The sequence below is a fragment of the Camelus ferus genome, chromosome 4 (assembly GCF_009834535.1).
Source record: "Camelus ferus isolate YT-003-E chromosome 4, BCGSAC_Cfer_1.0, whole genome shotgun sequence".
Classification (NCBI taxonomy): domain Eukaryota; kingdom Metazoa; phylum Chordata; class Mammalia; order Artiodactyla; family Camelidae; genus Camelus; species Camelus ferus.
In genome coordinates this window covers 41824429-41851644 of record NC_045699.1, presented here as the reverse complement: position 1 = coordinate 41851644, position 27216 = coordinate 41824429, and the positions used below count along the sequence as shown (strand labels likewise).

The 27216-nt window shown below is 41.0% G+C and overlaps 1 long non-coding RNA gene across 1 annotated transcript; it reads left to right on the top strand.

Annotated features, from left to right (window-relative positions):
* Positions 1 to 211: 211 nt before the first annotated feature.
* On the top strand, positions 212 to 26584 carry LOC116663179. The gene is made up of 3 exons (XR_004319303.1): positions 212 to 582; positions 8284 to 8416; positions 26509 to 26584. It is a non-coding gene; the product is annotated as an uncharacterized LOC116663179 (long non-coding RNA).
* Positions 26585 to 27216: the final 632 nt, after the last annotated feature.

Genomic DNA, 27216 nt, shown 5'->3' with positions numbered 1-27216 from the left:
GATCACGCCGATCCCACTTCGTTCGGTTCACATCAATTTTACGCGCCGCTGGAGCCGGCATAATTTTCCATGTGAACGCAGATTTGGGCCCCTGTTCTTATTTAGAGCTGGAGACTGAGCTGCGAGGCGCTGACCGGGGCGGGGGACGCAGGTGGGGAGGGCGTCTCTCCGAACCCCGAGGGGGCTGTGATTGCCGTTTAACCCCGAAGCCGTGCTGCCCCTCCCCCCAAGCAATTCTGCAAGGAAGCTACCCGGGACGCTCTGACCCGGGGTCGCAGGGGCGTAACCGTGGAGTCTCAGGGCGTGGCTGGAGGCCTAGGGGCAGGGGTCGCCCGATTCCCAAAGAAACTTTGTGGAGGCTGCCACCCGCACTCCGCAGACTGTCAGTAGTTCCTCACGATAGTGTAAACTGAGGACCAGCCCCCTGCACTGGGAAGAAAACGCTGCTGCGCGCCGCGAAATACTCCCTCCTCCGATCAGTGGGACGAAGACTGCCTCTCATATTCCCGCTCCTTGGAGGAGCAAGTCAAGTTTGTCGCGGTTGAAACGGGCAGGGGGCCGCCCGGCCACGAGAGATGGCAGGTCTGCCACCGCGGGGACAAGGGCTGGAAAGGTCGGGGCAGTCCGGGGCAAAGTTAGGGGAGGGACTTGGAAGGAAAAAGGGGAGAGGCTGGGGGCAGTTTCCGGGTTTAAAGGGAAGCTGCGCGGCTCGCAACTTTCTGCTTCTAACCTTTGGGGGCGGGAAAGAATTCAGAAAAAGGCAAGTGCGAAGGTTGGCTAACTTAATGGTCTGGGTTTTGGATTAGTATTTATGAGTGTCCTTTGCCTACTTTACCTCGAGACGTTGGCGGAAATGGCTCACCGTTCTTAATAATATCCCTTCGTTCTAGAACATTCTATGGGCTTCTCTCTGTGTTGGGCACTTTGGAGGACTGGTGCAAAGGAAGGCTATGGTGGTCTCACCTCCCTTTAATTTTTTGACTAAAACCCTGGAACTAGAGTTCACAGAATGTTTCATTTCAGCAAATATCTTCCCCTCCATCCGCAAAATAAGAGAATGGAGGACGCCATTGGCAGCTTTCTGAACTTCCTCTGTCCAGTACCCAGACACACATGGCTTTTTGTTACTTGAAATTGTGGCCAGTCCAAAATGCGATGTGCTGTAGGTACGCATACACACTGACTTTGAAGAGTGAGTAGAAAAAAAAGAAAGTGAAATAGCTCAATAATTTGTAATGATTACATGTGGAAATTATAACATTTTGAATGTAATTGGTTAAACAAAATATATTACTAAAATTAATTTTGCTGTTTCTTTTTACTTTTTTAACCCAGAGGCTAGAAAATTTTAAGTTACTTTATGTGGCTCACATATTTCCATTGGACTGCACTGTTTTGAAACATTCCCAAGAACCAAAAATTAGAAGACCTGAGTTATGCAATTTCTACAGTAAGACAGTGAATCTAAGAACACCAGCAACAACCGTGTTTTATCCTAGGGTTGGCTATTTGCTCCCACTGGAGCTTTTCAGTAGTTTGTTAAATTACCCATAGTGCCTCTGTAGGAAGTTCTATGTTACCCATTCTAGCCAGAATGTTAGCAAGTTCCATGAGAACAGGGACCTGGTTGTGTTCACAAACTTGCTCCGAATGCCTGGAATGATGTCTGACACATAGTTGGTGCTCAGTAAATATTTGTTGATGGTATTAATGAGTGAACACCATGTTGTGTCAATATAGAAAGCTTCTGCATCATTTGGGCCATATTTATGAAAATTCCATGCAGTTATTTCCCAGGACAGGGAATAAGAATCCTAAAAATAGAACTTGAAGAGCTATTGAAAGGGTCAATGGACAAAGGAGAAACTATGCTCTGTTAAGAAATATCAAATACTTGCTATAGGGCCCGTTCTCCTAATCTCTCTTGACAATTTGTGTCAACAGAAGAGTGCCTGGAGAAATCAGGGTGTTTCTTTATCTTTTTAAATTTGGTACAGTTTTAAAATACAGCACTTGGATATGTTTCACATTCTGACCATGGGGCAGATCTACATAATTCACAGGGATGTCTCAGGAGGATGCCGAGTAAAGCAACCCACAGCCCTGCCTGGGCCCCAACGCAGAAAGTGAGTGGGGCTCACGGCTGCTTTTGTTTCCTCTGCTGTCTGTTTGTGCTTCTCTCATTGCAGTTCCCCCGGAACTGTTGAGCCAGGCTGTGAAGTCACTTGAGGGCTTGTCCTATCCCTGTCTCACAGTTGGTGGGAGAAGAGGGCTCTGGAACAGCATTCAGGTTGGAAGCTAAGCCTGGAAGTTTCAATCACAAAGTGATATGCAAAACAAGCATATTGCTTTCACTTAGGTTATACGCTGTAAATAATTTTATTCCTCCATCAAATATTTATTGAACACCTAATATGTGCCAGGATAAGGGAATTTAGCAGTAACTGGCTATATTTTATTTACTGCCTCTCAGCTCCAAATGCATCCATCCTCTTTGCCTGCTCTGTGAAAATGGATCTGGGCCTTTTAAATAGTTGGTTTTGCCCCTGGTACCAAAGCTTTGTCAATAGAAGGTGCTGGAGAGACATTACAGAAGGTAAGGTTTCTGGTTCTGGTGTGCAAGCCCAGGAGGTTCCCACGGCACAGGTGGCAATCAGTAGCACCCAGCACCCAGCAGCTTCCTCCAGGGCCCTCCTTAAGTGGTTTTGGAGTTGAGTGCCCCTAATAAGACATCTTTCTGAACAGCTTTCCCCGGCATCTTAGTGGATGGATTTCCAGTAGGTCGGGAATGTGGGTTTCTGGCAAGTTTCAGAAGGCAGATTTCCTGCAGGGTCCATCAGCTCCAGCTGTGCCCTCTGGAGCAAGGTCTTGATTTCAATCGTAGGGTGTGTGTGGGTCTTGGGGAGGCTCTTTCTTGAGTCCTGTATCTCAGCCCTAAGGGTAATGGCTGCCCCTTGTATCTGCTGTTTTATGTTCTTTAGGGTTCTCTTTACCTCTTTCTCACCAATCCCTCTTTACTCCCGTTTCCTCTCATAGTTAATAATTCTTTATACTGAACTTTCCTTGTTCAAATTACCGTGTGCTTTTCCTCCTAACTGGACTCAGACTGGTACAGTAAACAACATAAGCAAAGTGTCTTCCTTGCTGGGGCTTACATTCTGATCAGGGGAGGCAGACAAACAGTCGAACAAGTAGCAGCACAATGTGAGGGTGATGGTACATGGTATGAAGAGAAATAAAGCGGGATGGGGGGGCATAGGAGTGACTGGAGTGGTATAACTAGTTTAGATGGGAGGTCATGGAAGACTTCTCGGAGGAGATGACCCAGGTCCCACAGGCAGAGAGTATGAGTCTCTCATTCTGAAAGAACTGGTTGAAGATAGGAATCCCCTTTCAGCTTACTCATCCTGGCACTAATGGGATGCTTTGGGATAAATGGCTGAGTGTGTGAGGATAATAAGTAGCATCCTGTCTTTAATTGTCATCCTTATCTCAGCAATAGTCCTGAGTGTCTGAGAGAGATCCTGCATTTCTAGCTAGTCTGAACTATTAATGGTCTGAACATTTCAAAGAAGTAGTGAATTTATTTATACTCCAAACTAATAAAGCAAATAGTATTTAAGAAGTACACTCTTAAAAATGACCCTCTTACTTGAGAAAAAACTCATGCTGTCTTTACTTTCCTTGACCCTAGAAAAGACCTTTAAGAGATTTTTTTTTTCTGCTCCATTCCCCTGCCTTTAAGCAAACAAGGTATTATTATCCCCACTTTAAAGATTAATCAGCTGAGGCTCAGAAAGAAGTTATTTGCCCAAGGTTTTACAGCTTGTAAGCCCTGAAGCCCAGTTCAGAACTTCTGACTCCTACCTCCTTTCATACCTGTATAAAACCTGAGTTCCATAAGTGGGTATTCAATTAAAGTGTACAATTTAAGCATCTCCCCAACCCACCTGCATGGTTTACTCCTTTTCCAGCTGATGTTCTGTTGCTAAAATAAGGGTGGAGGGTGAATGAAGAAGATGACTGTGTTGCAGCTGCCACTGGGCAAAAACTGAACCCAGGGATTCGCAAGGCTTCACGGGAAGCAAACCTGGCTCCCTTCCTCCCATCAGCCCCCAACCTCAGAGTCTTGGAAGGCTTGATAAGTGCAGTTCAAGAGAGATGAACGGTGCTTAATCTGAAGTCCTTTTACTTTCCACAGCAGCAGGGTTCACACCTATTCAGCTGCTCCTGCCATCCCTTCACACAGGCTCTCACTCGTGCTAACGATCACAGCAGCCTGCAGGGTAGATATTAAAGGAGAAAAACTGTATTTACTTTCTGAAAATGGGTGGCATGGGAATGGGGTAGGTGTACGAAAGTGTAACTGAATACCATACTGCTTTGTACAAGAAAATTGTGAAAGTACAGTGCTGTTTTCCCTGGAACTGTGAAAATTCACAATCAACCATGATCTGGTTAACTTGGCCTACTCTTTTTAACCTTTCTAATTTCATCCGTATGGTGTCTCATCCATAAAGGAGGTATGATCCCTAAACCCTTCCATGCTACATGCAAACACTTGCAGCTTGGAAAGTGTTTTGTTTTATAATTTGGGACTTGCATTGGTCATGTAGCAAGAGTGGATTTGGATTCAGCAGCATCTGCTAAGCTTGATCACTTTTTCTTTCCTTCTTCCAAAGAAATGCACTTTTGGAATGAATATTATTTGGGGGAAGTGGAAGCAGACACATTCTGTTGAAAATTGATCAGTTGTCTTATAAAGTGAGCAAGACTGTTAAGGGTCTATAATCTTAATGGTAGTATGCGGGCTCCCACTGCTGTAATTCAGTTCAGGACTTGTCTTCAACATTATGTAGCCTGAAACAGTTCTGGTAAATCATATGACTTCCTTTAATAGAAATCCTTGTAAAATAGCATGAATGAGCCATCATTCACAGTGTAATATCTAGTCCAGTGCACTACGACTTTAAGAAAAAATTATATTCTGGGATATTTTCACTCATGGAGACACTCTATCCCTGCCCCCACCTTCACTGCTTGGTTTTATATAGAACAAGATTTGAATGATTTCATTATAGATTTTTATTAAATATGCCCACAAGAGAGACCATTAGATACTTTATCTCTGTATGGACCACGAGGGTTTATACAGCACTCACATATAATTACATCCTGTAGTATGTAAAGGCAGCCTGAGATAGGATGCATGTGTATTAAAATCCCATTTTACAGATGAGGAAACTGATGCTCAGGGAAACCAATGGCCTCTTGAAGATTATACGGCTAGGAAACAAGCGACTTGGGAATCAAACCTGAGCTTTCAGATTCCACTTCTTCCCACTCCACTAGAGCTGCCCCTTAAACTGCTCAGTCGTAGACACCACCCAGCCATTGTTCAGTCTAGCAGTCTAGTCCTTCCTCATCTCCCCTGATTTCACAAGAAAGTTGCCAATGGAATGACTGGCATACCTTCCCCCAGTACAATTACTTCTGTGAGGTGTCTTTGTAGCTTAGGGTTGATTTCTGAATCTGACAAATTTTTGCTCACCCATTCTCCACTCTCAGTTTGTAATCCAAACCGAGGCACTTTAAAAATTTATCTAAACAGAAATTAAGAATTTTAAAAGGAAAGCCATGCTGGAAATAATTTTATAATCTCCAAGAATGATGTTCATCAAGAATTTAAACAGCAGCATAGACTCTTTTTCCTTTATGAACTTAAGAAATTTGGTGCTTAAGCTTTCTCTAAAGGAAACGTTTGTTTTTAAGTCCTTGGAGGATTTCATATTCTTTGAAAATTTTAAGATATTAAATTAATCATGTAGAAAATGATTTATTATGATAGTAATTGTCATGTATATTTTGATAAGATATTGAAAATGTAAAATAAAGAATTGTCAAATATTTATTGCAAATTGCATTTAGACACATTTTTATAACATTTAGATTGCTATGTAGCCATCAATGTTCTCTCACAACCTGCTCTCAAAACAGTAAACATATGAGTCATCGTGTTATAAAAATTAGTCAGATTCAGAAATCTACTCTAAGCTGTAAAAATCCTAGATAGTAAAAACTACACTGGCAAAAGTATTCTAACTATATATTTTCTAGTCTAGGACAGAATGTTTACAATAGCTTAACACAGACAACCATGGTTGACACTTAGCTTTTGAAGATTCGCTTTTTGTTGAATGAAGCATGTTAGTCACATACATTTTTGAATTATTTACGCAATGCTTAGGAAAATTTATAATCAAAGTTGCATCAAAGTAAGTTTAATTAAATTTTTATTATCTGTAAAGCTGCTGCATGCACAACTAGAACTTTACTAATTATTAAAACCAAATATATAAAAAGTCATAGCTAAGGGAGGAGGAATTGCCAAATAAAGTACTAACTAGTCAATTCAACTGGAAATTTAAATAGTGATAAAAAGGGCTGTGTAATTTTGTTTTTAACATTTGGAGTGTCCAGATTTAGGATGCTAGAAAGCCTCTAATTTCTATTATGAGTCTTGCCTCATGGCCTTCTGTTATAGCCTAGGAAGGACCTGTATTTATTTCACAGCTAGGTTACATTGGTAGCTAACATTTACTGAGTGTGCCAGACACTGTCATCTAAATGACCCAATATAATGCCTTAATCTCCATCTCATCTTCATTTTAAAAGTGAGCCCAAGAACTATTGGACAGGTTCCCTAACTTGCATAAATCCACCCAACCTGCAAATCACAGAATAAAGACTCAAACCCAGGACTGTTTCTCTAGAAGGGTTTTCGTTTTTGTTTTTTGCTGTTTCCAAACCATCCTTTTCTAGGTCAGAAAGGAGTACAACATTTAGATACATAATTCTGATATAAAATAGCTTTTGTTTTCTTCAATTTTGTTTTCAGGGAGTAAGTTGTGGTTAATAATACATTTTATAAATCTCGCTATGCTCTGGGATCTTGTTTAGGAGTATTTTGATATGAACCAGTGAATCAGCAAATGGTTGCTAAATTTATATTTCCTCCATTGAACAAGATTAAATCCTAATTCATTCAAATTGTTTTCATGTTCTGATGAATAATCAAATGACCCAGTCTCTAAGCCCATCTTTTTATTTTTTATTCTCACCAAAGGAAATAATCACTACAATCAATGTTTAAAATACAGAACTAGGAACCATACTCAAGTAACTATCCAGAAGCTATTGTCAACATACTTCCCTGGGAATTTAGAAATATTTTAAGTTTCAGGCATGGTAACATTCAAAAACATCTAATCATAAAGGAAGTTATCATGAATAGCGGATACTCTCTCTCACACACACACACACACACACACACACACACACCATGAGTATCAACAGTTGATTTCATAGGTAATTTCCTGCCCACTGATGACTGCCCCGCATTCTTTCTCTAATTACAGAGGAAAATTGATAATACCTAATAATATAGTTTAATGAGCTATATTTCTTAGGTTTAGACCAATAAGCAATGTTCTAATGGACTTGTTTTGATTAGATGAAAAATATGTGAAGCAAGAACAAGGCATCGAATTGTTTGAGGAGATCTGTGACACATTTTAGGTTAACTGTTTCATTAACATTCTTTTCTCTCAGCAAGGGTCTGCTTGAGATAGTTGTCTAATGTAAAAAATTATATATATGTATATATAGCATATTCAAAACTGTTTTTTGTTAACAAACTTAGATTTACGAGAGCTTTGAATGCCACAAAAATCAAAATTTCATATCAAAGTCAAAGACAGAAACAAGCCAAATTCAAGTGTTTGTTTTCTGAAGTGCTGATGAATACATTGTCCGGGTTGTACCACGGAAGGCTGAAAGCAAAACACGGGTGGGTCTATCAAACAATCCCTGACTCTGTTTATAACAAGTGAAGCTGTGCCTTTCATATTGGAGTCCCATCAGAACGGGGAGGGGGAGGAAGAGATAAGCCCATCGGTGAAATAGTAGCCTTTAACAACAACCAGTCACTTCCTGCAATCAAAACCATGCTAGCATGTGGCTTGTTCAAATAAAAATTACTGGACTGGAGCCAAACAAGGAAAAAGTAATTGATAATGTGGTTTTTCAGAAACCATCCATCCATCAAATGTGTCAGCCCTTCATAATACTTTATTTCCCTTCCGAACAAAGATCTTTAAAATTCATTGTGTGCACTTAAAAACAAAGTGTCCTTGTGCTGGTTTATAAAGATTCTCTTTTAGTTTGGGTTTGTTTTGTTATTTGATTACATTCCCTCCCATCCTGCATTTTTTTTTTTTCCAGATAGTTGCTGGAAATTTCTGCCATTCTCGAACAAAGCATCTTTGTGCTGTATCAGCTTGCATTTTCCTTGGATTGTATTTGGATGATGCCTTTTCACTGACTTCAGCACTGGAGTATTGTAGCCACAGCTTTAGTAAGTAGACTGTAACAAACAGATTCATTGGCCCTTTTTATTTGTTGCATGCTATTAACCTGCTGGTGGAGAATGCTACTCAGAGTAAAGCCACAGGAGTTATTGCAAACAGAAGAGAAAACTGATGAGGAGATACTGGATCATACCTGCAGCTAGAGAAAGCCATTAACAGTTTGTTACACACTAAAAAAAAAAAGTTCTACCTCTAGTAATCCCTCCAATATAAGCGAAAATCTTTTAACTGAAAACATTTCATTCATTTTCGGAGCTTAAAGATCAGTTTGCAAAATTGATCATAGCTTACCTTACCAGTAGTATCCAGAAGAAACTTCTAAAATGAGAATTTCAGAGACGTTCACTCACTTTGGCTTTTGATTACTTCCATATTAAAGTCAAGTGTACTGGAGATTTAATGCTACACACTCACACGGTTTTGCCCCACATATGGCAAAAATCACACTTCAAAATGCTTATTTAAAGAAATATGATGTTTTCCCTTAAATCATACTTTACTTGAATGCTTAATTGACTCAAAGCGTATTTTAAATGACAGTTATGTGATTACAACACTACAACTGAAAAAAAGGAGAAATAATTCATGAGATTTTGATGAAGAAATATATGAAGGAAAAAAAATCCACGTAAGTTTTTCACTTTCTGCTACCTATTTATAAGATTATAATGCAATCATATTATGATCTCTTTTGTAGTCTTCTAGTGCTATCAACTGTTGACCTGCCAATTACTTTACATTTGTATTTAGATCTTTGTCAGTGTCTTGGGACAGGTTAGCCAGGAGAAGGGCCTTTAGAGACAGTTGTTCCTTATACAGCCAGCTAAGACCTGGCCAGAGAAACCACTCCTGTTACCTCACCAGCCATCTTAATAAAGTTTCTTTTTCAAGAAAGCCAGGAAGAAAAAGCTTCAGTAACAGCACAGAACCCCTCCATTGCAACAGGTCTTGCCTCTGGAATTTCTCTTTTGGCCTGTTCCAATAATAGTAAAAAAAAAAAAAAAAAAAAAAAAGTCACATTTATATAAGATAATAATAACCATTTTCTTGTGTAACCTCTTTTCTGTCTATGAGATACGAATACTAGAATAGCAAAAAGAAGCAAATATTCACTCCTCATCCAAAGACTGCAACACAAAGAAATACAGAAGTGTGCAGGGCTCCAGGGTTATTTTTGGTGGGGAAGATGTTATCAATTTGGAAATGGCAAAGAGGTCAACTACTAAGTCAACATCCACAGTGGGCCCCTTGAAAATTGAAGATCTAATTTAGGGTTTTGGTGGGAAATTGCCAAGAAAGTCAATGTTACAAATCCTGCCTTCAGAGATACTCACAAGGAGTGGCTGTGGGAACGAGTAAAACATCTTCATTCTTTGTGTTTCTGCTAGAATTTACTGCATATTCAATTTTGCTCATTGTTTCTTGGGAGCAGTATTTTGATCTGCTTGATTTTGTTTGTTTTTTTGTTCTGTGTTTTCTGAAACTGGGATTTTTCTCCATTCTGCCAGAGGTATCCAAAAACATACTTCCTGGAAGTTTAGGATTTTTATAGAAATGGTTCAAAAAGAAAAAAAAAAAGCTAAGATTCAATTTCTGATATCCAAAGGAAGGATTTTGGTCACAAGTCAATACAGTCTGGAAAGCCAAGCTTTGTCAAAACAGAAAGGATCTTCCAAATTCATTGTGGGGAAGGGTATAGCTCAGTGGTAGAGCACTTGCTTAGCATGCACAAAGTCCTGGGTTCAATCCCCTGTACCTCCATTCAAATAAATAAATAAATAAACCTAATTACCCACCTCCATAAAAAATATATTAAAAAATAAAATGAAATGCATTGTTTCTCGTCTCATCAAGAGCTAGGCATAGCTGAATAGATGAGTTTCCATGGTGAGGGGAAACTAGGTGGTGAAGCTTCCTAGGATGCAATGACAAGAAACAAAAAGCCCACAGCGTATTCCTCTCGCTGTAGTGGGACTGTGGAGAGGAGGAGGTGAGAGAGGAAGGTTAGTGATCAGGCCTGCGTCTCCACCTTCTTGGACTGCCGTTTTCTGGACAGGAACGTATGTTACACACATACTTCATTTGCTCATTGCACGTACACATATTTTCACACTTTCACGTCTCTGAAATCAATGCATCGGGATGTGTATGTGGATCTTTCTAGGCACTTATTGTCTTTTTTAGCAATATCTAGAACAGTAGTATATCTTAAAATCAGTGGTATCAGTATCTTAGATTCAGTAAAATGTGCTAAGTTGAGGGAAAAGGTGAAGAGAGGGGCTTCTCTCCTCCTTTCTACTTGGGGCTCCATGAGGACAGAGCCCTGTAGCCCACCCTCAGTGACCAAGAATGAACTTGGCAAAGTAAACTCACAGATGCCCTCAAATGAGGCCAAAGGCAGACCTCCTGAACTGATGCTTCTCTGTGGCCTGAATGAGACCCAGGAGAACCAAGGAGAGTCTGAAAAGTTAAAGGGGAGTCTGGCAGGAACTTTCTAGAAGGAAGGTGGTCACTGTGCTGGGGCAGCACCTGAGGACTTCCAGACAGACTGACCTGGCCGGATTCCACTGGGAGTCCTCCACACCAGCCAGGGCAACGTGGGACCAAGTCACCAGGGAAATGACCAGCTCCAGATCAAGATGAACGAGAAAGCTGACCATTAGTCACACTAGCCCCAGGCACCAGAATCAGTTCCCAGCAGAACCTCCTGGAAGGAGAGCCACTCACCCTCTGTGGTCTTTAGTTCCTGGGCAGCCCAGGCCAGTTTCTTGGCAGCAGACCTCACAGGGATCCAAGGTAGACTCTGCTGACCTGAGAACCCCATCACCTCACTAGCACCACAAAGCCACAAAAGCCCCACCTCTTCCCACATCCTACCCAGAGGCCATTCCTGGGAAAACTGGGAGAGAAAGCAGAAGTCTGAATGATGGAACATTTCTTCCAAAATAGACTGAGCATTTAGGTAGAGAAAGTGTGAAATTAATGAAGAGGATGAAATTTTCTGGGTTGTTAAAATAAATTTATTTTTTTCTTTTTACCTTGCTGCCCAGCTGGGAATTTAGAAAAGGTATCAATTAATAGAAAAGTGAAAGAAACTGTGCTTTCTATCAACATCTGATTTGTACTCTAAGTGAATATGTGACTCTAGGACCCTAGAATAATGAAGATACTACCCTCAAGAAGTCTAGCATCAGCATAGTGATAATTTGAGAATCTACGTAAATATAACATAAGGTCCCTATTAGCATAAGGGTCTGTGAGAGAGAGAGAGACCATCTTTCAATTATGCATAAATTAGCAAATTGTGATTCTATGACCTATATTGTAGTATTAATGGTGCTTTCAGTGAACCAAAGGATACTGTTGTTATTAACATTGTTTCTACAACTTGATAGTATTCCTTGATCCTGGTTAAAAAAGAAGCAGATCCTATGGGTGGATTCCCAGCCTTTAATGTTAACAGTCAAATCCACATGAAAACTGAAATCTCAGCATTGGAATAAATTATCGTTTGCTTGTTGAGGGGCACTCTCAAGAAATAATACAAAATATACAAGAAAAAAGGATGAGCAGATGTTAGGGACATACGGTCAAGTAGTTTTGAGGGCCTGATAAAAAGACTTGTACAGAATAACTTTTACTGGAGGAGATAAGCAGGATTGGGAGGAGGGTAGAAAAGGTACCATGGCTCCTTTTTGGCTGTGTCAGCACAGTGATCTACCCCTGGCATCTTAAGTCGCCACCTATGTCCTCCGTCATCACTATGCTTCAAGGAGAGGAAGGCAGGGGCTCCCACTGTTAATCTGGAGTTCAGTTATCAGGATTTCTCCATCCTCAGTAGACGCTCACTGGCTACTGGGAAATGCTTCCTCGAGTGCTGAATATAATCTGTTTTATTCTTCCTCCTGCCCAGGACTCCTCGATATATGGGAGATGCTGGGTGAACAGAGTAGACACCAAGTGATGGACCATTCTGTCAGGAGACAGAGCACATTGAACATCCCTTTTAATGCAAATGAGTCCCCTCTTTGGAAAGGTGGACTTATCGGCTACAGACCATTATCACAGTGAGACCGAATGAGAGGAAGCAGTTAAACATGCTCTTCCCCGCCCTTTTCTGTTTATAGCTGCCCAGAAATGAACATCAATATTTAAATGTCTGAATTATCTTAGGCTAGTGAAAAACCAATTAGCCGCTCCCTGGGCCCAGTGTTTGGGGCCTCCGCAGAGCATAGTATGGGACTGTTTAGTTCTTGTGGTCTGAGGCAGGGAACTCTGGGAGAGGTCAGAGTGGCAAGGGTCATTGCTGGGTTAGTGGGGTCTCCAGGACCATCTGTCCTGAAGGGACAGGATTCTGCAGCCCTTTAAGACCATCAGAAAGGATTCAGCAGGACCGTTGGCAGCACAAAGAACACTTGGCCAGAATAGCTATCATGGAAAACACATCACAGATTGGAGCCTTTCATTCTGAGCAGTTCAGGGCCATCTCTGCCAACAGGTGGAAATCTCTAGGCTTATGAAACCTTAGTCAACCAGAGTCATTCTGGTTTCTCTGAAGAAATAGGTCCTCCTCTCCAGCCAGAGCTTACATGTTTGTATCTGAAAGTAGGGCCCCATCTTCAGACTTAGCATATCCTTGGCAGGAACATCTTGCTTGGCCTGGAGCCAGGAGGGTGGACCATGGAGACAAGGGTTCATGTTCATTAGGAAGGTTTCCCATTTCCTTAGTGGTCCAGATTCCCATAGTTTCTAACTCTCAGTGGGCCAGGATTGGTATTGATTTTTTTTTTCTGGCAGACTTCGTTAGCTGCCTACCCAGTATCTAGTCACCCATTTCTTCCTTATGGACAGAACCCCATATCTATTTGTGGCAACAGAGGATCCAGCCCCAGGAGGGATGCATGATTTTCTAACTTCCATGGCAGCGGGGGTGCTGAAAGAGGAGTAAGTGCGAGATTTCAGGATGCTGGTTTGTGAGAAAGATTCACCCCCCTCATCAAAGAGCACAGATGCTGCCGGCAGGGTTCTTCCTGCCTTGATCTCTGTCCAACCTGCTGTCTGGAACTGCATTGGGATCAGCATGTGGCTGATTAGAGTACAGAGATCAGAGGTCAATTGGATCCCCTACTTTCGTTTATTTAACACTTATTTATTGAGTACTTGCTCCATTTCAGGCTCAACAAATGAGACACTGACACATGTCTGAGGTCCGCATTATTCCTCCTATCAAGTATTGCATCCCTCATGGCTCCTTTTTGCAGTAGAAATTACCACCATACATACATTAAAATGTAAAATAAAATGGGGAGAGAGTTCATAGAAGATATTAGATATTGACAGTTTAATTGGGAGACTGGAAACTGTGACTTGAAAAATGGACAGAAGACAAGGAGGAAGGCTGGGCATCAGGCACCACAGCCATGGTCACCCCCAAGAATGGTCAAGTCAGAATCAGGCCAGGGCCTCTATCACAGCTTCCACAAAGGCTGTGACCACATCTACTGCTGCTGCTGACTTCTGCCCGTATTCTAGAGCCAGGATCTTGGGGCAAGCATCGGATTCTGCTGAGCTTCCTCATATGCCTGCACGTTGGCAATTTCAGAATGACTGGTGCCTCCACTGTTGCCCAATTTTGTGTGGATGGGGAGTACCAGAATCCCTCTCCTGCTGAGGCTACACTCACAGTACCTAAGGGCTACCCCTAAAGGAGACTGGAACACTCTGGAAGGAAGGGTCAATGCTAGGTAGTCAAAATTTAAAAGTGCACGATGGTAAACATAATGCACATTGAGTATCACTGGTTCATACAGTGTTTTAAGGTTTTCAGAGTATGTCTGATCATCATAATACTGAGGTGCGATCAGAGCAGGTATTATATCTGCGCCTTAAAAACATGACATTATTTTATAGAATGTAAGATGTTCAGTTATTATCTGACTTTCTTAAAAAAAAAAAAAAGAGATGTGTAACCTTAAGTATGTGACAGTTTCAGTTGGGGATGACATTAGCATGTTTGGAGTGCAAACAAAATCTCCTATTGACAGTGTTGTTTATATATACACAAATGAACCTAGTTTTTCAAAAAGTGAAGATATTCTATTTGGAAGTTAAGGTGATTATTTATCATGTTAGATGCTTCTCAGATTTTATCTATCTCAAATGTTTATCAAATTCTCAAATTCTTATCTTGTAAAGACAAAGCAACATAGCAGACCTGATCTTACACTTAACTGGTGTAGAACAAGAGTGGCAGAACATGACATATGTCTTGTTACTTGCCTGTCTCTTGACCTTCCCAGACATAACTAATTAATCATGGCATTCTGCCTCAGTGTCCAGACTTGGCCTGAGGATTCCTCTCAATTCAGTACTGAAAGCAGTCCCTACCAATCAATCATTTTTGGCAACCCTAGGGGAGCAGCATTCAATATGGAGTTGTAGTAGTCAAGGCTTTCTTTTGTTTGCCCAGAATGTTGAAGTTCTGGGAAGAGCACCCTTCTTCCTCTGGAAAAGTCTTCCAAGTATGTGGTTTAAATCCTAGGCTGTTAAATAGATTTGAAGCTATTGGTTCAACTCTGGCTGTGGTCTCTTGGAATTCAAGCCCCATCTCCATCAAGACTAAAGTTTTGGCAGATGTGGTAGAAAAATGTCATGATTGTGGGACTGCCTCTTAGGGCACTCAGTACAGTGCTACAGGAGAAAGACATGCTTGGCCCATGTTGACGGTGAACCAGCAGGAGAGAGAAATGGGTTTATTAAGAGATCCTTTCTGTCCTTCAGCAGTGGTCCTATCCTGCTGAAGGGCTGGTATCCATGCACTGGCAAATTGCAAAAATCTATTTCTCAGCCCAAGCTAAAATGACATACTGGGGAAAACCCAGAGGAATTAGGAAATCTTATCTCCCAGGCCCCTCCCAAGCATTAGCTGAGCATAGGGGAGAGATTTGTTTTCCCTCCTTTCTCCACCCACCCTTCCAACCACAGGACAGAGGCAGAGATCTAATTCTTTAAACTAAGGCCCAGACAGATAGAGGCTGGGAGAAAAAAATGGAAATGATGTTTAGTTCAAATGTCAAGCTGGGCTATATTTCTGGTGCTGGTGACTAGGCAGTTATGATGTTGCTGGAGAAATCTCAAATCTGGACGCAGGAGCCAGAGATCACTTAAGCCCAAAGGAAATCCTTAGGCCTCTAGGTCAGCACTCATTGGCGGTGAGCTAGACGGTGGAGGTGTTTAAACTTCCCAAAGCCTGTCTCCCTTTTCTTGGAGTTGCTGCTGATGGAAATGGAGGAGGAAAATCACCCAGCTGGCAGGACCTGAGCCACCAGATTGGCCAATTAAAGAACTCAATATACTGCCAGGGAAGTGATTCAACACATAGATGCCAATGATACCTACTAAAGTCATCATTTATCTTATTATCCCTGACCAGCAGGACATTTTTGTGCGTTTGTGTGGATGGGGCATGCTGGAATCACCCTCCTGCCATGGCCAGACATATCCAATGCCTGAGGGCAACTTTCAAAGGAAATCAGAGCATTCTGGGCACAGATCAATAGGAAGGCTCATTGCTAGGCAGCATTTGCCCCTACACATGGCTTCTCTATCCCTCATTTCTAAGTGGTGAGTTTTGATTGGCATTATCCTAATTTTCTGACTCCATTAAATATTAATATCTTAAAAGTCACATCTACACCTGGCAGACAGGAACAGACATCACTCTGCGATATTGGACATTCAGCTATTTGCATTGAGGTGAGCTGAATATTTGTTTATATGTGGGATTATTGCATTGGTAAACTTATGGCTATATTGGTTATCTGTTTCCACAAAAATTCTGTTAACATGCAACCACAAAATCCAGTGGCTTAAAACAACAACCATGTATTTAGCTCCTGAGGTTGTGGGTTATTTGGGCGGTTCTTCAGCCTTGGCTAGGCGCAACTGATCTTGGCTGAGCTTACTTATGTGTCCACGGCTCAGGTTGTGGGCTGGTGGGGGGCTCTCTGCTCTAAGATGGCCTCATCTAGAATGATCTGGCTCTGCCTCCAGAGTCTCTTATCCTCCATCAGACTATCCTGGGCTTGTTCTCATGTTGGTGGCAGGGTTCTAATAGAAGATCAGAAGCACACGGGAACTTTTCAAGTCTAGGCTCAGAACTAGCCCACTGTCACTTCTACCCTATTCAGTTGGCCATAGTCACATTTCCCTATCCAAAGGATAGGGAAATAAACTCTACCTCTTAATGGAAGTTGTTGCAAAGTCATATTGCAAAGGGCATAGGTAGAGGGGAATTGGAGCCATTTTTGTAATTGGTCAACCATGAAGACTTTGGGGAAATAATTGAAATAGGAGGGAGAAAGTGTGTGAGAGATCCAGGTGGCCAAGAGATGGACAGTGGTAGAGATTTATCTCTAAGATCTGCCCAGCACTCTTCTATTCTTTCACAAGCAGCACTCATCTCCTGTCTTTTAAGAAATGTGCATTTTAACCACTGGCCTTACTTAAAAGGAATCTGACATCTTCATATTGATTCTGCTTCCTTGGCCATAGTGATCAGACAGAGATGGGCACCTGACCCACCTCAGTTAATCAGAGAACCCCATATCTTGCCTTAGTGCTTTGTCTGGTTGTAGACAAGGCCAAATTCAGGCTATTCAAAATGCTTGCACAGGTGGGAGAGCTGAAAACTTGTGAATCCTGGAATTGATGTCAGTCATGGCAGAAGGGACCAAGCAAGCCTGCAAGCCTGCAACAAAGAAACTGACACTCAGAGGGAAGCAGAGAGAAAAGAAGGATAATAGAGTTGTGGGGGAATTCCAGTTCCTGGTCCAGTTATCCCAGAACGCTGTCACACTCATCCTTCCTATGGGTTGGCAACTCTTTCTCTCTTTTTAGAAAAATAGCTCAAGTTGGAGCTGGTCCACTGTAACCAAAGTAGTCTAGGTGTAATTTGGGACACAGTCCTCCTGTACCTAGACATCTTCTCATCCTCTCACAAATAAGACTTAGGCAGCTAGAGTTGCCATTTTCTCTATTAGCAATTCACTTTTTGGCTTAGGAAGGAGTATGAATTGGAATGAGCCGTGGACTTTGACACCTACTTATATAGCCTGGAAAGCCTTCCCACCCTTGACCTTGCAAACCTGTTTTCACCTTTCAACACTCAGCCCAATGTCACCTACATTTTGAAGCTCCTTTTCCTCTCCTTTCTCTGCCACTTCCAAATGAGGGGGCTTTTCCCCTTCATGCTCCAAAATACTTGAGCTATATTTCTAGGATACTACTCATATATCATATTCTATGCTCACAGCTCTTATGCACCTCTTTAGTTAAATTATGATTCCTTCCTTTAGGTTAAACATTTTAAAAAAATATTATTTACTTTTGTATTCTTGGGGCATAGTATTGCATTGCTTTTAATAAAAATGCAAGTCTTCTAAAGGTTAGTCTATTAAAACTTTAAGCCATTAATATCTGAGCTTGAATTCGTTGATAAACATTATTTATGAACATACTCATTCAAACCTCAGTTCTAAATCTTGGCTGCACATTAGAATCACCGAGGGAGCTTTTTAAACATATTGATGCTTGAGCCTCACCTCAGACCAATTAAATCAGAATTTCTGGGATAAGGGCCCAGGCATCAATATTTTTAATAGATTTCCAAGTGGTTCTAATATGCAGGCAGCATGAAGAACCCCTGCCCTTATGAAGGAAGTTTCTATCTCTTACAAAGAGCTAGAGCCAAAGGAAAGATTCCATCTAGTTGGAAGGAAGCCTTTGTGAAAGCGATGACTCTTGAATTAAATTTTAATGGATGGGTAGAATTTCAGTACGGAAACATAAGTGAAGAAAATGGAACATGTACAGATAGGGCACACCAGCTATGTACAAGGAATGGTACATCCGGCTTATCTGCAGTGTAGGAGTATAATGAGAGAGAGCATTTACTGAGTATTTCTCTGGGTGAAGCATTTTATACATCTTTCTCCGTGAATCCTCACAGCTACCTTCTGAGGGAAGAACTATTTGGTAGATGAGAAGGCTGAGGCATAGACAATTTAAACACTTGCTTAAGGTTATACCTCTGGCTGGTGGTGGATCTGGGACTTAAGCCCAGGTCTGAGTTGCTCTCCAAGCCAATGCACACAACTCCACCCCAGGGCTGGAAGGCGGACTGCACCTGTTGGCAGCCTCCCTTTTTCCCAGCCTCTCTTTTCTCCAGCCGAAGCTACTACTAAAGGACTCGTGGGGCGGGCTCAGGACCATCTGACTTCTTGAGTGAAAATCAACATAGTTAGTGCATTTGGTAGTGGCCTCTGTTCCCCTGCCAGGTGAGACTTAGCGTGGTCACTGTCTGCAGTGAGCTCTGGTGGCCGACCACGTGGCTCATCGCCTGCTGCAGCCAGGCAGGACCAATGGACCGAGGGAAACTAACCTAGCCCTTGAGCTGCAGTGTGGCTGCTACTCCTTTTGGTGACTTCCCAGAATGATGTCTCTGAAATATTTGTGTTATGTGTCCAATCATCCCTGTTTATTTTACTCCTGATTATAGACATGGCCACAGGGCACAGTTCCCAGACACCACAACTATCCTCTCTCAAGCAGGCTGTGGCCCCCTGACCCCTTTCCATCAAATCCTCTTTGTTCTTATTCCCAAATGTCCTCGTGCTGCCAAGCCACATGCCTGAGCCAGTCAAGGTAAGGCTGAGACCAGATTGTGCCTGGTGGGCTAAGCATGAAGATTCAGTGTTAAACGCTCTTTAACAGAGGAGTGCTAGATCAAAAGGGAGATCAACAGTGGGATGTTTCTAGAAGAACTAGAAGGTGAGACTAAATATAGTTAGGAGATATTTAGAACCCTCATGTTGCATGTAACAAAAACCACAATTTAAACTAACTTAAGCAAAAAGAAGGATCAATTAACTAATATCATTGAAAGCCCAATACTTATATCTTTAGGCATGTTTTTGATCTAGGGGCTCAAACATTACCAGGTGTCAGATTCTCCACTTTTTCTGCATTATGTCTATGGGCTTCATTCCTGAACTCCATACAGGTGCCCTGTAGCTCTAAGATTGTATCATTGTTAGTGCTAGTCATCCTAGTAGAAAAGACTTTTGGGGGGTGGGGGAGTGTGCACCTTCTCAAGACTGAATTAACTGTGATTGGATTAACTTGGGTTTCTGCCCATCTCTTCAAACCAACCAATATGCCCGGGGGGTGGAATTTTGATGCTAGGGCAGGCCCAGTTTATGAGCCCACCTTTGAATGAATCCACGTGGCTAAGGAAATTCAGTACTGAGGTAGTCTATTTAATTTATTTTTTGTTTGTGTTGTTCTTGTTTTGTTTCGTTTGTTTCGGGGGGAGGTAATTAGGTTTATTTATCTACTTAATTTTTTTTAGTGGAGGTACTTGAGTACTGAGGTAGTCTAAATGTGGGTCATGTGATCACCGCAAACCACATGATCGGAGACTGAGTGTGGAGTAACTTCCCAAAGGAAATGTGAAGTGCTGTAACCTGGGGAAGAGAGAATAGATACCGTGAGGCAAAAGCAACAAATGTCCACTACAGGCAGCTGTTTCAGAAGAGCAGACCTGGCGCAGAGAAAGTCTCCTCTAGTGTGTGGCAGAAACAAAGGATATAACAGAACTGTCCTCGACAGCCTACGGTTCACACATCTGCATCAGTGCAGACTGGCACTCAGCCACGAGGCAAATCAGATCAGTTTGGAGCCAATGAATTCTTTCTCATCTCTTCTGCTAAATATGGCTTAAGCGATGGGGCAGTCCAAGCTTTAGGAAATGTACAGTAACTGCTCAGCCTTCTATGCTAATGGATATCATGGATAATTGAATCCCACTCTCAACCTCCTTGTGTCATGTTACATAAATATTTTAATTTCATCACCAACCTTTTTGTCAAAGCTGTTAACAAGTCATTAAATCGGCTTACTGAATGGTTCCATTTTTATATCTTTTTTCTGGGCTATCATCTGATAAATAGAGAAATGGGCCAAGTAGTCCAGAGTTGGAGAAATATCAAGCCTCAATAATCTATAATTGTCTATTATCCTTGATATTCTAAAGCAGAGTGAGAATGATTATTTCTTTATATACTGTTTTAACATTTTGAGCATTGAAGTCTATGAAGTTATATGGATAACCCTTGGCTATCCATATTTGGTTTGGTTAATCAGCATATTTTACAAAAGCAGCTTAACATGTTGGCAAAGCTGGTTTTTGCTGACAGAGGCAATGGGGCCATATGCATGTTACACAATTCCATCACATTTCTTGGAATTTCACTGAACAAGCTGACATGGGATAAATTTAAAGCCTACAGCGAAACCATTCTATTAAAGCTTTGTAGAACTTTAATATAGATTCAACAAAATGATCAAACTCATCTAGCAAGTGTTCACAGCAATCATTTAGGAAAGGGGAAGACAAATATGCCAGTTTAGATGGAAAGGCACAGAACAGAAAACATTCGTGAATGGTAGGCACCTGCACGTAGACTGAGATCAGTTTAGAACCTTCTTCATCTGACATTTTCCCTTAGTTCACCCTGTGTCTCATTTCTTTTCTCTTGTTCTGCCTCCGTCTTTGGCAGTCTTGCATTTTATGTGATTAGCTTTCAAGCAAAAGTTTTAAAGAACATCAGTCATCTTTTTCAATATTAAAAAAATATATAATGCACTGTTCCCAGAGAGAGAGAGTCAATAGAGTGTTTTGGGTTCTGTAGTCTGATGCTTCCCCCATAAACCCTAGTCATTTATTTCTGGTCATGTGACTTGAAGTTAATAAACTTCTTTTAGCCTCAGTTCTTCATCCATACAATGGTAAATAGAGACAATAATAGTACCTACCCTGTAGGTGATGGGGCATTCAGTAAGTGATCGCTATCATCATCATCACCATCATCATTCATTTATACTTCTAGCCAAAAAAATTAAAAAGTATTTGAGGGGAAATTTAGAAGTCAAGAGAGTCTCAAGGAGGGCAAAGGATGATTTATTAACTTCATATAATGTATTTTTGTGTATACATATACGTAATCTGCTATAAGGAAATAATCAGGAGAGATTTTAAACAAAGGTCTGAGTAAGATCTTTCTTATTTTAAGATCCATTAGCTCCTGCTGTTAATGCTAAGGGAAGTGCAGGGTGTCTTAGAACATTTTATTTCAGCCAAGCAAACACAGCATGGGCACTCTTGCGCATAAGGAGAAGTAAACATGTTTATGCAATGCTCCAGGTCTTCAGAAGTGCCTTTAGCCATGTTTGCTTCATAAGCATTAGCCTGAAGCACTTAGCATGAGTGCTCGTGTGAACCTGTGTGTAAATGTACAGGTTCTGTTCCTGCCCTGCTGTTCAGCTTCTCCACTTATCTCTCCAGATCCATGCTCCACCCTTCTTGTTCTGGGCCTGGGAAGCTGACCTGCCTGCACCAACCAGCTCCCGTGTCCTTTTGCTTCGATTGAGATCTATGATTCAGATGCATTAGCAGGAAATGAGAGCACGGGAGGAATGGGAGGTTGGGGGATCTATTCCTTGAAGTCCCCCTACCAGGATCAGGATTGTGCTTTAGCTGCCTCCCTCATTCACTGGCCCTTTCCATTCAGCCACCCAACCTGACCCCAGTGACTACTGCATTCTTGGTCCTTCAGGCCCAAAGGTGACAACAGTTTCCTACTTGCTACCCGCCAAGGAACTGCCCTAAACCTTGTTGGTTTCCTCAAACCCTGACTGCACCTTTGTAAATAGTCTATTAAACTCCTCAGCTGTTCACTTTGGGGGTACCATCTACTTTCTGCTGAATTTCTAATCTATTCCCTATGTATAGCTTAGTCTTAGACATTACATTGACAGAAAGTTCTGATTAATCAGTATTTCTCCCACTCAAACATGTTAAAAAAATTAAAACAAATACAGTGTTTTTCCAAGTCCCATTAACATAACTAGTAGTGTTTCTCCAAACCCATCAGCAAGAGCAGTCTTAATAAACTTATTTTAAATCACATGATGTCTACTAATAGTGGAAATCCAATATTAACTAATCAAAATGAAATAAAAATTCACTTATGATTTTATCACCCCACATACTAAACTGCTTTCATTTTCTTATTGTCTACGTATAGGAAAAATGTACTTTCTTTTATTCTGGTTTCATGTAATATTATATCATGAATTTTCCACAGATTCTTACAATTTTAAATGTTTTCTTAAAATTATTTTTTCCATTGAGAGCATGCAGTGTACCTTCTTTGACATTTTTCCTCTCATTATCATGAAGGTTGCAAATTATTTTTACTTAGAGATTGGGATGGAATTTTATCATAGAACCAAATATGTTACTTTGGAAACAGGTTCAAAGAATTCATTATTGGACTCAGATCTCATAATTGGAAACAAATTCTCACATATCAAATTCCTTAATTAGCACATGACAAACTTTCTCTCATGTTCATTGTTGGAAGTAACTTCACTGATGGTTAAGTTTTTATGCTCCTGTGAGCTCATCTCCTGATAACCTTTCTACCTGATCTCACATGCCTTGCCTTGATATTTTGTTGAAATAATTCTGCTCTAGAGATGTTAAAGCAAAGTGAGGAAGATGATTCTTGAAACATAGGTCAACAATGTTTGAATCTGAGCTAGGAAAAAACAAAAGAAAGGAAAACAATTTTTTTCTGGGGAGGAAATTTTAGTCATCTCTAAACCAGAGCACATAGACAAAAATCTGGCCAGATTAATCCCTTCTCCTGGGCTGAATCACAAACTATCTGTCAGTATCTTTACTGAAGGTCCTGAGTTTGTGTTCAAAATTCTAACTTGGGAATAGGCTACATGGATGCAGAACCCCACACTGGTACATTTTTGACTAGTCAATAAATATGCCCCTAAATTCATCAGGCAATTTTGAGAAATTATGAAGTCACCCCCAAGTTGACTAATATGAAGCCACAAGTGTGGACCATTTTTCTTTAAATAGATAGTAGAAATTTATTTGCAGTAATACAGCCTTGTCTGCCAATTTGTCTTAAATGTCTTCAAACAATCATCATAAGTATGACTATTACTTTTTAGATCCTGTGTTGTTAGATCCTTGCTAGTCAAAGACTGGTCTGTGGACCAGTGACATTGAGATCACCTGGGAACTTGTTAGAAATCCAGACTCTCAGGTCCTACACAGACCTTCTGAATCCGAATCTGCCTTTTAACAAGATTCCCTGGTGTACCTCAAAGTTGAAGAAGCACCAGGTGTACTCACATTTGTCTAATAAGTGAAAAAATATGTTTCTTATGTTCAGAGATTTGAATCATAGATGTATAAAGGGATTTCAGAAATGATCTAGCCCTGCCTTCCCCTCTGTGTTTTCCATGGAACACTCATCTCCTAGAATGTCAATAGAGGTTATGCTGAAAAAATTTAGGAAATACCACTGGTTAAATAATGCAAATAATTTTCTTTACTACAGGATTTCTCAGAGTCTTTAATAAACTAATGTGCATTGTGACTCTCAAGGGAAGGATGGGGAATAAAGTGTAAACTGTGAGTGTATTGGAAACATATTTAAGTACAGAACATTATTTTCACCAGGATATCTAATAGGACTAGTGTATATTCGAACACATTTTGAAAATATTTATCCAATTCAATCCATCATCTAAAAGACTCATATCCTTTATTTTCATCATCTTATTTGAGTAAAGATAAGGTAATTTATTCTAATTTCTTACTGATTTTTCACTAGGAAAGTGACTGCCACTGTATTGGTTAAGGCTCCAAAAAACAGATCACAAATGTAATGGTTTGCTTACATAAGAGTCCAGGGTTTTTCTAAGGTGGGTGGGTATCAAGAACTGTGAATGTCTGAGATCTTACCCTACTCACAAGCTCACAAGTTAGCCTACTACAGTTTCCTGGAAGCGGGCAGAAGACACAAAACTTCTGGGCCAGAGACAAATGACTTGATTACTCATGCCACAGAAAGCAGGGTGAACTTCATGTTTGTGTCATTTCTCCGTGTTCCCCATGTCCTACAGGCATGATGTGAACACTGCATGTAGAGTGGGTTTGAGTCAAAGATAAGAATCCTTAAGCCTACGAACGTGGATGTTTCATAGTGAGCTGCAAGCAAAACTGCCCCTTGCCCCACAGGGAGGTATTACCTTGATTATACTGAACAATAAAGAGACCTGCACTTTGTTTCTAAGGGAGACACTGTCTCTGTCTTCCAAGGCTGTTCACCATATTAACATCTTTGAAAAGATAGCCTGCAACAAAGGCAGCCAGTGCCTCTGCTCACAGGACACACAGACACATGGGAGACCCATGGAGACTGGTCTCCCAACACTTCGTGGTGAGAGAGGGAGTAGGTGTTCTCCACCAAGTTATCCAGAGATCAGACTGATGGTGACTCTACTATGTTCAACACATGGCTTCTCAGGCTACTCTAGGGGGTGGGGGTGTCACCATTCCAGACAGCAGGCAGGGGAAGGGTTTGGAGGGGCACACATAGAAGGTTTCCTAAGCCATGCTTCAAAGTGGTACACACCATTTCCTCACCTTCCATTCCTAGAACTTGGACATGTGGCCACCCCACACTGCAGAGGAGGATGGGAAATGCAGCCTAAACTTTTTCCCAGGAAGAAGGGGAGAACAAGTTTGGGGACCCAGAAGTCTCTACCACATTGCCAATTTTGATAGCGATTTAGCTATAGGTTTCTCTGTTTTCATCTCAAGTTGTAAATGCACACGTAAATCTGATGCCTCATATTTCACAGCATCAGAGAATTTTAGAATTAGAAGAGCCCTCAAAGTCATTAATTCCAGCTAGTCCCCCTCCCCAACTCATTTTAGGGGTGAGAAAACTGAAATCAGAGAAGGTAAGTGGCTTAGTTATGTGACTTACTAAACACAGTTGGTTAGTTAGCTGAGTTAACATTTTTAGATCTCTGTGCCACTGCACTTTGACCTGTGCCAAACCTGCAAGCTCACAGGACTTTTTTGTATATTCACTTATCATTCCCTAGTGACCTGTTCTTTACATTTGGGACATTGATGACTGGAATTTCTTATATCACTGAGTGTCTATATGAATTATTCATTCATTTATTCATTTAGAAAATATATATTGAGCCCTACAACAGCAAGTATTGTTCTAGTTACTGGGAATACAGCTGTGAGTGGGCCAGGCAAGGTCCGACTCTCGTAGACCTAATAAAGAGGTGATAGTCCATGATACTTAGAATACGGTTGCCTTTTCAGCATGAGAGATGCTATGGCTGGTTTATGATATAAGCCATTATATATGGATTCCAACTAATTTTCACTTCTTATTGCTAGCTTCAATTAGATGGCACAGAATTCACAACTTTTTAAGTTTCTTTACAATTAATTTACAGCAAGATTCTCTTTGTATTTATGTAACAACTAACCTTTTAAAATAAGCCTATGCATTACTTCAATAAAAATTAAGTTTTTATTATTTTGTTGTTGCTTTTGGGTTAATGGTCTTTATTAGGTTAAAGACAGAGCTTTATTTCAAGTCTCACAACCGCCTGGAACACTTTTAACAGAAATCTCATTCACATGTTTTGATTTATCACAGTATTTTATGTTTACTTAAAAATTTTTCTTTCTGTTCCCTAGAGAAGTCCGTAATGTACTCAGCACAAATTGAACATCAGAAATATAATGTAGTCAAATGACAGAATAAAATTCAGGAGAAACTGCTGAAGCTTTGCTCTTTAAAAGAAAAATCTATGTTCCTATATTACATTGTGTGTATGTATTATGGAAATATTTGAAAGATACACAGCGCCCCATGCACAAAACTATTGCTTATGAACAAGTTTATATAATGCAGTTTATTGGAAAAGGGTTCAATTTAAAGTAATAGGGCAAGAAATAAGCATCACGTGGCAGGTTGCAGAGCGGTCTAGATTGTGTGCCTCAAGGATCAGGCTCTAATCGTGGTGGTGTTTAAGATAAACTATACAATAGAAATATTTGTATAACACTTTATGGGTGATGAAGCTTTTTTTTTTCCCCATTTACCAATAGGTGATATTTATTGAGCACTTACCCTGTGCCAAATGTGGTGATGTCATTCATTTAATTCTCTCAGCACCTCTGTGAGGTAAGTGTTTACTCCCTCTGCCCCACCCCACTCTCCAACCTCATCCTTCTAGGTGATCGTAAGGTCGAGTTGACCTGATCGACCGACTGCCTGGACACCTCTCATCCTGGGCTGGGACACCAGGGAGAGCCTCTGCCTCCTTCTGGAAACAGGGTTGCCTCCTTCCTGCATTCAGATTTGGGGCATGGTACTGATTAGCTGGTGGAATGGGAGGGGTAACCTGGATACACAACCACGTTATTTTTCAATTTGTGTATCTCATCAGGGTCAACGGAAGAAGGGAACAGGCCCACAGTTCCCACTAAAGTTCCCTGGCATTCATGCTTAGATTGACATATTTTACAAATCTCACAAAAGCCCCTTCTTATTTTGTTGCTCCTTTTGACTTTACCCACGTGCTGGCCCAGAGGCAGTCTCTACCCTCACCCAGCCTGGGTGGTCGTCAGTGTTGCCTACTTCTTTGTATCCAACTTAGAATTGCACATCTGCTGCCTCCGGTTAATATGTCATCATAAAACAGGGAATGGGTTTCAATTCTTGGCCAAATTATTTGACGCCGGTGCCTGTCTTCCTGGGAAGTACTCCAATTCTATTTTGTTTATGTTTTTTGTTTACTTCCAAGTGTGTGTGCA